The sequence below is a fragment of the Protopterus annectens genome, chromosome 11.part0 (genome assembly GCF_019279795.1).
Source record: "Protopterus annectens isolate FY-2018-M chromosome 11.part0, PAN1.0, whole genome shotgun sequence".
NCBI lineage: Eukaryota > Metazoa > Chordata > Ceratodontiformes > Protopteridae > Protopterus > Protopterus annectens.
Window position 1 is genome coordinate 1026346232 of NC_056745.1, and position 12810 is coordinate 1026359041.

A 12810-nucleotide genomic window follows, 5' to 3' on the forward strand; every position below is an offset into this window, starting at 1 on the left:
ATATATCCATATTTCTGTCATGTGTAAACCTCACGGTTGTGTATACTCTCCCAGATGTATCTCACCATATGTATTTGCTATGTGTACTTTATGTTAAAACAACATATGTGATGCAACAGTCCTATTAATAACAAGTACTACACAACTGTGGAAGTAAAGGCAATTATTCAATACTAATTAATATGTGTATTGACAGATATCTTGGAAGAACAACAGCTGTCTTCAGAGTAGTCATGGCATAGTGGTTAAGTCTTGTGCTTTAGTGTACAGGGTCCTGGGTTCAAGACCTGCAAGGGTTGGTCTTTTTGTTGCTGGGCAGAACAAGGGCTGTCAGATACAGAGTGGCTAAAGGATTTTTGAGCAGCTTTAAGCAGGTTTGCATGGGTTTGCATGAAGCTAAGTGGTGCTAAAGTATGGTTAAACATATGGGCGCTTACACCATGTGGGCTTCACTTACCAGTGTGCAAATCTGCTTAGCTGTTATATTGCAGCAATGTTGATACCAGCTAAGCATGGCTTAGCCCTGCTAACCAGTTCACACCACCCAGTCTGATAACATAGCAGGGTAATGACATCTGTAATAAGTGTATGTAATCCCATGTACAATACATGCTCCTATGTGCTGTCATTACAGGAGCAAAGGGTGTGAGTGTCTTGTCTGGAACAGAGACATATATGAGGCCTCTATAGCACTATCTGTGTGACTTTGTTACATACAGGGTACGTGCTGTCACACTGGCATGTAGTGTATCTTGGCAGTACTACTATTGATAGTGCCTACCATGCAAGAGTAGAGTGCTAAATGTTGTACTGACAACAGGCACACCTGCAGGCATAGCTGGACTCTGAGGCCTGCCTGTTGTATCCCTAGTGTGTGAGCTGCGTCACAGTATATAACCTCTACTGGGTAATGATCCGACATGTGGAGTGTAACTGTAGACTACCGTCTGTACAGCACATGATAGTGAGGGCTCCTGACATGTAATTATGGCATACATATTGTTGTCAAACTTCTATCTGTCAACACATTCATCCTACTGCATAGCTACTTGCCAAGCTGATGACTGTTAGTCCTTGTACAGATGGCAGGTATCCCACTGGGATATGTACAGGCATCCTAAGCTTGATTGACACTGACATGTCTTCCCAGCTGTGTAAGAACTGGCACATATTGGAGATAACACCATGTGTGCACGACATGCCACAGGTACCGCCACTACACTACCACAGTCAACTGAACATGCTTGAGTACCAGTCTCCATCACAGCCACTAACCATGTGTTGTAATGCATGTTGCATGCATGTCAACTTGATCACCTCAGTGGCCATGTGCAGGAGGCACCTAGGGGAATGGCTGATGCATGTCACTTCCACCGTGAGGGTTGCCACAGTAGTGTCTGTTGATAGCTTGCCTGCTGCCACATGGCAGGTAGCAGGATACCACTGTACGCACAACCCCTACACAACCCATCTCTCCTTGGACAATAGTTAGGTACACAGCTATGGCCACCTGCAGAGGTGCACCCCAGTACTGACACGTGTATGGGTGTATGACTGAGTATAGGAGTGTCTGTGTGTTAGCACACCTGTACGTGGGAATTCCATGAGGGCCTTCACAACCACCACAACACCCATTTCCATAGCCAGTTATGCCTGCTGCTGTATGGGACATTACATGTACCCTGTTAAGCTCCTCTCCATACCAGCTACACGAGCCTTGCAGTACCATCACAACAGTGTTGTACAAATGGGTTGATAGGCATGGGATACCCATTGTGTTCTGGCAAGTGTGTGTATCACTGCATGTCCATTTATCTGTAGGGCACAACATTCCGAAGCCACATACTCCTATTACAATACCCATTGCCACACAGTAGTACAGACAGTGTTGTTGCTGCCTATAGGTGAGGCATGACAATGCAACACCCTGTTATGCATGTTGCATGTGCATTAGATGCATATCCCTTTAGTACCACTGTTGGGATCTGCAATGGATTGTATCACACTCGTGGCCAATGTGTGATGGTGGGTATATCAGAGTGTCATCATGGGTTTCAGGGAGTACAATATCCACTGGGGGATGTGGGTGCTGTGTACACTGTCATTACATCAAGGTACACCTGGTATATATCCCATGTACCATGTTATGGTTACCACTGTCAGCATCAACCATACAGGTAACTGATACCACAATCCAGGCCAGTTATGCATGTGCTGTGTGCAGCCTACCTGTAACACATTGGACACACGGTCAAGTTAGTTAGCAGTGATAGACCCTGGTTTCTCGGATTTGTGTCTGCCTGTTATATGTCTGTTAATGTGTATATGAAGGTATGTCACACTATATATTGTCCATATACCCCCATTACATCCCCCATTAGCATACTGTAAATGACTGGGGATGTTCTGCATGTAACATGTAACCTGGGACACACCTCACCCTAAATGCTGTGTGGGGTGGGCAATGGATCCACACACTTCAGTATCACTACATACCTAGGTAGGGGTCTAGTCTCAGTGTTGCTAAGTAACAGTGTGCGTATATGTGGATGGGTCTACATTAGGTTGCAGATAATACACGGCCCAGCAGGTCACCTGTCCATGTGGCACAGGCAATAACTGTTATACAAACCTGTGACATATGTTCAACTGTACCCCAGATATGTCACAGCCATGGTGTCACCACAGTGCCATACCCCATTGTGGAATATGACTGCAGACCATCCTTGTGCTGACACATGTACACCTACAACACAAATGGATAACATTATAGAAACCACAATCAACCAGTTGTACTAACAGCTATAATGCATCATTGCTAGATGGCTACACTACCTTACATATATGCATTACACTTTACTCCTTACAATGTGTTACACTGCAGTACTCTGGTACACTGTAGTACAGTCACTGTGTGCATCAGAACCATATTAGCCTGTTCCTGCATTGATGGTATGGATGACAGGGATGTGGCACAGGTATCATCATATGCACAGGGTGTGTTGGTTTGTCAGAGGCTGAGGGTGGGCCATACATTTGACACCATGTGTATGGCTGAGGGGTGTACTGAGGTGAACTGGGCATGGTGATGTGGTGTGTGTAGGTATGGGGTTGCGCTAGGTGTGTTTGTATAATATGTGGGTATGCATGCACACAGTTCTGAAATGTGGCTGCCCTACACAGGTGTTTATGGACAGCTGTAGACCATCCCTGGCTGGGTGTGCAGTTCACTGCCTCCAGCCATGGACACATGGACTGTGCCTGCCAGGGGTTCCATGGGCATATCCAGGTACAGGCCTCAATGTGATACTCTCACCTGATGATGACAAATGTCCACTGGTACCAGGTCCCTCCTGAGACTGGCCAGGACCATGTGCTTGTAGCCTGCTGAGGTGTGGCATGGACAGCTCCCCCCCACAGTGCCAGGGCTAGTACTGCCACTACAGGAGCCCCTTGGTGTCCTAGCACATCCACGTTGAGTGCCAGCTGTTGGTGTTGCTGGCCTATGTTGACTCGGCCATCACCGTGCTCCCACCACACGTTCAAGCACAGACAGACCACAGTCAATGAGGGCCATCATCTCACTAAACCATCTAACCATGAACTCAGTTAACGCATGGATGGCACCAGCCAGTTCATGGGCATTGTCACTTGCAGATATGAGAGCAGACCTTTGCAGCCTCAGGCCTTGTCTGGTGTAACATTCTATATGTGCCTGTGCCGCCATGACAGCCTGAAACATGCACCTGCTGGTACCAGCTATGTTGTCTCTGCCAGGGGCATGATGTCCAGCGGCCCTACCATGAGCACCCTGGGACATCTGCCTATGTGGTGCCCTGTCGGACATCCGGCCATGTCTGCTGCAACCAGACACAGTAGGCATGGTTACCACACTTTCCTGTGCACAGACATCAAATGCCAGCTGTCCCTCTGCTATGGCCACTGGCGATGGAGTATGTATGGGCACTGAAACTATGTGCTAGGTTGGGGTGGTTAAAAGGGGGATGTCAAATGATGGTGCTGCGTCGGCCCTTGACAACTCCATCTGTGCCTCAACAGTACTATCATCATCTTCGGTGTCTGTATGGACACCAACATCATATTGCATGCAGGAGGGACGCTGATCCACCTCACCACCTATGGGGGAAAACAATAAATGCACTTTAAAACCTGTACAGCATTGCCTACCAGTACACACACACACACACACACACACACACACACACACACACACGCACACACACACACACACACTGTAATACCTACCTGTCCGTGACTTTACAGACAGTCCCACGTATATTTCCATGTGCTCCCCATCTTGCATCATGCTTGGTAACATACACACATTGATACCACTCATTAACATATCAGTCCTCTAAATGCCTAAACAAGTGATCACAACACAGGACCTGTTACTACATTACCTGCATGACCTGTGCGTAGTGGTTTTAGATGACCTCACTGATGTCATTCAGTGTTCACCCTGTGTATGTCTGGACATCATGGGCATGGCTCATATATGTGTGGGCTACTATGTTCACTCCATAATATCATGCACTGGTGTGTCATGTGTATGTATTGCTCAGTACATGCTAGATATGTTGCTCAGTCAGCCTATCATGTGACAACTGTAATATATGGATACACTCCCTGGTCTTGACTACTACTTCCCCAATGCATCTCTAGTGCTTCATACGTGAGTTGTTGGTCACCTCTCTGCTGAATGTGATATTAAGGGTATACCTGGTGTCTACCTTCCCTCTCAATGCATTTTAAATGTTACAGACCTTATTATACTATCAGCTGTCCTGTGATTACATACATAACAAGTATTCCTGGTGTGTAATGTGGCAGTCCATCTCCATGTAATGCACAATCCCAAAGGGAGGTACTGCCGTATGAACACGCCACAATCACACATGTGCATACATGGCCACCCACACAAACATACACACATGCACACATGCAACCTACATGCATAAACCTTCATCCACTTCACCAGAGTGACCCTACAGACAAACTAACTACCCACCAGGATGCATACACACACATACATACAGGTGAGGCTGCACAATGATAGTACACACAGTCTTCATACTTCCCATCTGTCAACATGCGTAACATATGGTACACAACTGCATGCAGTGTAGCTATAGTCAATCCATGCTAGCAACAGTATACATGTATGTGATGTATGTTCTGTCACTAGGTGATGCCCCTTCCCCTGGATACCACTGCACCCATGCACACCGTATTGCTGTGCACCTGTTCTGCACCTTGCCATGTACTGTGCACCACACTTCACAGGTGTAAAACCAATTGCTGAATGTGTAGTACTGTGTCAGTTATGTCAGCTTTAATGCTCACGGCCCCTATGTTTTTCAGCAACACATACCTGGAATAATAAGTGGACAGATGTCATTTGTTAATGTCTGATGTCTGATTTACATCTCTCAACATCAGCGGACCATGTATGACCAATCCAATACACCGTTATTGATGTGACACACCAATCTTTTATCTGCCATGGGGCCACATCATCGCATATCTTAACAGTACATGAGCCCAATATGTGATATATGTCCTGTACTTTCACATGCAGTGTTTACGGAATGTGTTAGGTGTGCGGATACCGACCACGATGTATACACTCCATGTGGGCACATGTATTCACACCCTTATTATGACGGTTTGTTGCACCTATTGTTATGTGTACTACAGCACTCACTACTCTTGGCAGGGATATACTAGTGTGGGTAATCTGTATATTTGCCAGTGTATGTTCAATCTGTCCTACACATGTCCACCTAATCTGCATGATTGCAAGGTCTACTCATGCGCACATCCCTTGGTGTTCATACACTGCCGCCACTATTGCTGTGGGGGTAGGGTTATGTCTGCCACAGTTCCCTGCTGCAGTGCACTGGTGTGTCATGCTGACACCCCCTTCAGCCTTTTTGCAGATGCATGACAATTAAGGCCTACACATGTGTGTCACTTTTTAGTGTTTCATACACTGAACACCACAGGTTACAGCCTAGTCCCAGCTGATAATGTGGACCACAGTAATGCCTTATGCCTTAGTGTAACTCTGCAACAGTTGCCATTATCCTACAGGTATATACACTGGTGTTGCACTGTGTATGGGTGTTGTTATCAACAGGTCCCTACTGTAGGTCATGTCTCCGATCATTATGTTAATCCCTGTGGACACATTCCACAATGACAGGATGTTAGTTGTCATGCAGGTTTCTGAAATACCCTTCCAATACCCCATCATGTTTGTTAATGCCTGTGATGCCGCATATTTAACAGCAACAATACGTGCACATGTGCAGCATGCATTCTGGGTAAGTGTGGTAGAGATGTGCATGGAATATACCATCACCATTACATGCCCGGTGTATTGGCAAGCATCTACATAAACCATACTCACCAGCTGCAAGCTGCTGCCTTGGTGGTATACCGGAGGGACCTACATAAGAGGGTGAAAGATGCAAAGTCAGTGGCCACACCTGTGGCATTGCTACAGGGTTGGTGCAGCATTACAATACATCAACAGTACATGTCCACAATACTACTGCATTCACACCGTCGATGCCAAACACCCTGGAGCCTTCATTGACTGTACTGGTGGGGGGTGAGTAGATGAGAGAAAGGAGATACGGACATGGGGAATAGCGTTTCGGCTCGCAGCCATAAAATAAAGCCTGGTGTTTTACTGTGGTGGGGTAAGAAGTAGTAGGCGTAGATAGGGATAGGGGAAGGTATATTTACATGCAGCACCCTCATGAATGAACACTTACCCTTTGTAAAACAAAAGCAACATAGGTAAATGCATGTTACATCCTAATCCAAGTAATACACTGAGAGAGAACAATTAGCATCAATAACTTGGATTAAGACCCATGAGAAATCAGCACACAAGGTACGGCAACGTGCAGGCAGCAAGGCGTTACACACTGCGTGTGCTACCTACCGTGCAACCTATAAACATGCTTAACTAGCACAGGTCGCTTATGCCACACTCAGTACTCTAAGTACTCTATACACTGCCATACTGTATATGCCAGTGCCAAATAAACTATACACTCTACTAGCAATAATACCTAGTTGCCACACGGTAAATAAGCGTGTGTCTATACCTTAATGTGACTACGCTCCCCACATACTTAGTTATGACTAATTAAGAGTTAGTTAGTCTTTGACTCGTCTATATAAAATGTTAGAACTACAAGAGGAATAGATTGCAGAGTAACACAGCTTTGACAGTGACAGTGGTAGAATTTAAGGTTAAAGGTTAAATAAAAAGCCCTTTTTAAATGACAGTGGCAGTGCAGAGCAAACTACGCAGTGTAGTAGTAGTAAATAAATGAAGCGTCTGTGCGCAAAACGCCAAGCATCTGTAGAGCCATGTAGTGCCGCCTTGGAGCGCGCAGGTTGCTAGGACAACTCAAGAACAGAAATACAGATTGGACAAAATTAAAAAAAAGAAAAGACAGTTCTTCAGGTATATGTACTTTGTACCTTCCATAGCAGCGGAGGACAGAACAGTACCAGTAGTTCCAGTAGTTAAGATGGAGGAGACTGGCGGGATGGCTGAAAATCCCCAGAAAACAGAAAATGGGAGATCCAGGAAAAAGCCCCAGAATTTGCAGGCGTTATGTTGATGTCAGGTGGTAGTGAGCAAATAGGACAAAGACCTGTAATTTTGGGAGGGGCTGTTTGTTTTCCTGCCTTATTTTTTCCTCCCAGGTAGGCATATTAGTACCGGGGCAAAAGACCTGTTTGGAGTCCTGTTATAGTAGATTTTCCTGTGGTTTGTGATGGGGTGTGGGGATGCCATTGACCTGGGGTTTAATGTGTACTACGGTGGTGGGGGGCTATAGTGGGGGGGAGGGGGGAGAGATAGGAGATTTAAATTATACCTGCCAGGCCTTCTGGCTTGTACAAAGCTTGATAAGCTTGATAAACATGAATTCTATTAGGTTAGATAGAGGTGGGGAAAAGGGGGTAGTATAGTAGGGAGATATGCAGTACCCTTCACCAAACCCTACACCTTTTAGGCTTGTAAAACAGTAGTTACATACACTAGATGCATGAAATTATCCTAGTTCCTAGGTCCACTATATATAAAACAATTACAAGTTACTACATATGCACATCTGTTTATCACTACTATGCAGCAACAAAATATATCTATGATATGTCAGATATGCATGATCTACCTGTACCGATGCAGATGTATATGCAACAGTGGCCTACTGATGTACCCTTGTGGCCTTACCTGCATGCTTCTCAGCCAGTGTGTAGGTGGTACCCACCTCCATAAAGGTGTCCAGAGGTTGGTGGCTGTGCAGACAGCAGGTGCCATGAGGCTGGCTATGACCTCCTCCACAAGTGTCAGGGGGAGATGTATGGCATGGCCCCCTGTGGCAATGTGATTCCCCCAGACTGTAGCAGCATACCGACGGGCATTGCATAGCAGGTCAGAACAATGATGCCGGACCTGTTCATAACTGCGGTTGTGCAGTCCGACATCATTGACAGGGTGGTGCACTCCTGCTGATCATGGGCAGTCCAGCCAAACAAGACTGCATAGTGCTGTATGAGGTCATTCAGCAGAATGTCATTTTAAGCTGTTGTGTACGCTGCAGCCTTCCATGGGATATTGTGCCTGAAACACATAAAGATGGACACAGGTGTGAGCAAGTCATGCAGAAAGGTTACCACATTTCTTAATACACATCACTGTCACCCCCTACCATATCAGTGACAACAAACTGTACACACAACTCAATAGGTATGGCTACAGCATACTTACCAGTGGGGCAGATATTGTACTGTACCATGCTTTGTGCAATGTGTTTGTAGCCATGTTCCCTGTGTGGAGACTATCATTGCTGGTCTGTTACAGACTATTCACCTGCATTCTATTGTCAGGACCACAATGGTTCCATATATGCCTGTGGTATGCTAGTTATGTGTTTGCGGCACATCTGACATTCTGTGTTATTGGGGTTATCTATGCATGCTGTTGGACATGTTCCAGGATTGTGTAGACTATTACTACCGACATATGTTCTATAACAGTGACACAATAGCATGTATATGTACTATTGGCCAGCAGAACCACCTCTTCAAACTCATCTGCCCATGCTACCAGCCCACATCGCATGTGTTACCCACCCTGGGCCTCTTCATGTACTGGTCCAGCAATACCATCAGGTGGAACTAACTCAGGGGATGTTGTCCCCCCTGTGGGCACACACAGACATGTTCCTGTCCCCTGAGGTCAGGTCCAGGATCTGTTCCATAACAAACTCCACAGACACATGTGGGATGTGCTACATCACCTTGAGGCACCCAATACACATTCACAGGGCCCACATGCTCCACCTGCTCAGACTCCAGGCCAGGCACCTATGGGACATGGACTACTGTTGTGAGTAGCAGTGGGTGGGAGGCTTGTTCCCATTATGTCCATAGTGGGGCCCATGGGGCATCCACATCACAGACCACACACACCATCCAGGGTGTTTACCCACCACATGTGTCACATACCACCCCTGTAGACTGTCCTCCATATCTACCAACCCTGACCACCTCCACAACTATACCTGCCATCCTTCCCCATATTCCCATTCCATATTTCACAGACAAGGGCAATGTGGTCCCAACAAGGGGTTCACATGTGACATACCCGTCCATTTTGCACACACTGACAGCTGTAGATATCTGTGTGTATTGCTATGTGTGCTGTTTCCTCGCACATAACCTGCAGCACTGTGGTGGTAATATAGGCGACATGTATTTACATACATATATGTTTGTGTGTGTCTTTGTATATATGTAGACATGTGCATAAAGGTATATATCTATATATGTGTAGATATATATGATATTGTATATATGTGTTCATATATATGTCTACACATGGGTATCTGTATATTTGTGGACATACATGTATATATATATATATATATATATATATATATACACACATGTACACATATGTGTGTCTATATTATAACATCAAAGTCTAAAAACTTTGAATGTTATAATATTGAACGCATTCAATTGAAACACCAGAAAACTGAACAGTCAGAATAGCTAATTTTTTCCCAGGGAAAAAAATGCATTGTTCCGACAAACATACACACAACTCAAGCACACCAAAATAAATAATCCACACACATACACTTCACGAAACTCTACACTAAACCGGAAATACATCACTAGCTACCCACTTACCTTAACCCAACCCTAACCCTAAGGTCCCTAACTATCTCACACTCACCTTTCCCGCTCCCTAACCCTAACTCACCTACCACACCCTAACCCTCACGTCCGCACAATCGCACATTTACCTGACCTGCTCCCTAACCCTAACTCACTTAACCCACCCCAACTCTAAAGTCTGTCACTACTGCACACTCACCTCACTCGCACCCTAACCCTAAAGTCTTTAACTACCGCACACTCACCTTACCCCAGTCCATTCGCTCACTTACCTTAACCTGGTCCATAACCATTGCACCACACTTACCTGAACCCAATCCGTAACCTCCATTCACTCACTTCCCTAAACCCAGTCTGTAACCATTGCACCACAGTGCTGTAAATAGCGAAGCCATGGAACGGACCAGCAAAATCTTACCCTTGGTAAAATTTCGATGTTCCGAGACTTTGCTATTGTCAGCTTTCACTCTAAAGGGTTCGATATTATAACATTTGAAGTTTTAAAACTTCAATGTTATAATATCGACCCACATATGCATACCTATATATGGGGTACATTCAGACATCAGTTCCACACTCTCACAACACCTTCCTGCACAGCTGCACTGTTCTGCCTTGCTACAACACAGACAGGTGCCACATATGTACACAGCCTGACATTAGGGGGGTATATGTAGGTCCAGATTGCAGGAAATCCTATTACATACCTATGGCATTCCTGCATGCTACAATACAGGTTAATGTGAGTATCCTGAAAGAGGTGGGCTGTGGAATCCACGTGTCCATCATTATGGCATTACTTCCACCACCAGCTATTGGCCACATACTATACATACTTCCCATTACACAACACAAACTATGATGGCTTACATCTTATCAGTCAGTGTTGCTCTGCACAGTTGATGGGTATGACCCACTACCCACAGGGATGGACTCTTTTGTCCTTAGCAGTTGTTCAGCTGAACATCATTACAACAACAACACCTAAAGGCACATATAACATCATTCCACATCATCTATCCCATTATTTTGGACCAAAAACTACAGTCAAGTTACATACATATATACTTCACATACCTGTTCTGGGAATGAAGTCTCTTCTGGATGGTTAGCTTGATTTTTTTTTTTTTGTGCCTTACACACACTCTCTCTCTTTCTCTCAGTCTCTCTCCAGTAAATGGAATGAGATGCTTTGCATAGATTGCAGCATAAAATTTGTAGGTGATGCACATGATCAGGTGATGGCCTCTGCACCAATCAGTGTCCTCCACTTGCTACCTGCATGCACCATGCTGTGTAGTACTTCCAATTACCACTGTCATGGCAAATAACTACTATAAATCCCTACATCATGTGGGCATGGTCCCTTTACCTTTCCTGTATGATGGGCATCCTTGCTGTGTGTGGGCAGCAGTGTTACAGACAGCAGGTAGCAATACCTCTTGCAGTAGAACCTGCACACTCAGGCCAGCTACATATTTGTAGGAGTTTCCAGAACTACAGACAGAGTGTGAGTAGTTTTGTTGTATGCATTCTATAGCACCGGTATTACAGGGTTTGTGTGTACATACTAGTTTAACTTGGAATGCAGTCTGTCTGCATAGCACTCAACTGTGGGCCTATACACTTGATGGCCAGAGGTGTGTCTATTATGTTTTGTCTGTCCACCGCACAGGTAGTTTGTCAGATATATCACTGGCAGTGTGTGTGTTGAGTGCTATCAGTACATGGCTACATCCATTTCTGTTTATAACTTCATATTCCTGACTAAGGGTATCCTGTAACACCAGCAATTGCTTAGTGTATGACAACAGTTTTACACATATGGGCCTGTGTTCTAGCCTCTGTCCTCCACCTACTTATCAGGCTTTGTACATATGACATGCTGTCAGGAGTTGTTATGTAGTGGGCTGTGAGTATATCATGCTGCAATTCCTGCCATCAGTCCATTGCTGTTGTGCCCCCCACACACATATTGTGGGGTTGGGTCCATATATGTGTGGGCTTTACCTACACAATACATGTGTGCCCTTATGCAGTCCAGAGGCCAGTGTATGTAACAGTGGTATATGGCCCTGTATTATTGTGTTTATGGGGGGGGTGGGAATGCACAATAACTAACCAAGGCTGTTACAACATGTGGAGGTATTGGGGTAAGCTGCCTTAAGGTATCTGGCTGTACATTACCATACAATTCACCTTAGGTAAATGCAGGCCTACTGCCTCCTGCCATACAGACTGTTCTGTTTGTCAGTGTGATTGTGATAGTGTCAGTTATGCCGTGTTACGTAACAGATACATCCCATTGTGTCAACTGAGGTCTTTACCCCCTAGAGATTGTGTACAGAGTGTAGATAGAGGCTGCTGGACTATACATCTGCATTACTTACTGTTGATTGGCATCCTGTGGCACAGTCTGTCTTTACTATTGTATACTTGCAGGCCTTGGCCTGAACAGGAACATATGTAATCCATTCCAGACTACTGTATTAATATAACTGTTTCACAGTTGTATTACTCTGTTTATATGTATGCCAGTGTCTAAACAGCTATATGACATGGCATATA